Source organism: Sinocyclocheilus grahami, unplaced genomic scaffold, assembly GCF_001515645.1.
Source record: "Sinocyclocheilus grahami isolate Dianchi unplaced genomic scaffold, SAMN03320097.WGS_v1.1 scaffold70662.1, whole genome shotgun sequence".
NCBI lineage: Eukaryota > Metazoa > Chordata > Actinopteri > Cypriniformes > Cyprinidae > Sinocyclocheilus > Sinocyclocheilus grahami.
In genome coordinates, this window is record NW_015528891.1 from 1 (window position 1) to 710 (window position 710).

General features: G+C 40.0%; 1 long non-coding RNA gene across 1 annotated transcript; it reads right to left on the reverse strand.

Annotated features, from left to right (window-relative positions):
- Positions 1-160: 160 nt before the first annotated feature.
- Positions 161-704, reverse strand: LOC107581071 (uncharacterized). Its single transcript, XR_001608776.1, has 3 exons — positions 517-704; positions 336-365; positions 161-232 (listed from the first exon to the last, which is right to left on the reverse strand). It is a non-coding gene; the product is annotated as an uncharacterized lncRNA (long non-coding RNA).
- Between the last annotated feature and the right edge of the window lie 6 nt (positions 705-710).

Consider the following 710-nt stretch of genomic DNA (forward strand, 5'->3'; position numbering starts at 1 on the left):
AAAAAAGAGTAAACTGTCCTTAATGAGGGAAAATTACTGAGATGGTCTTTAATGCATGAATCATTACAAAGCATACTTGTGTATTCTTGTACTTCCCTCACACTAAAGGCTACATTGTACTAAAGAAAAGAGACAAGCTCTTTGGTTTCTGAGAACTTACTTTCATCTTCTGCTGATGATGGTAGATCTGCCAGGCGATTTGAACATGCACTGCACACCATTTGCCTGGCTTCTGACATGAGCACAGAGGACATTTCAAAGCATTAGCACAAAGATGGTGGCGTTTAAGGAGGAAAATGTAGGGATTTGAAAGAGAATGAAAATATGATGCTTACTCTTACTGAGGTCCTAAAAGGATCTGTTATCTGTAAGGAGCCGAGGAAGAAAAAGAGAAAAGGAAACAGACAGATATGTTTTGTAACAAAGTCCAGGTACATGAAATGCTAAAAACATCACAATTAAAATATGATTTTAATGGCCAATCTCGTAAGAGGATCTCCAGACTGGGCGGCTTACCCGTGGGTCCTTCTGAAGGAGAGTGTGCGGGACCGTTCCTGATCGTGCTGCAACATCAATAGGGTTTGAGGCCTGGAGAGAAAATTAAGACCATTTTAGATAAAGCTAATGGAAGGCAGCACAACACTGAAGTCTGTTTATTTACTATTTTCAACCATGCACTGTTCAGAGATATTGCACTGCTTTTTTGGCTC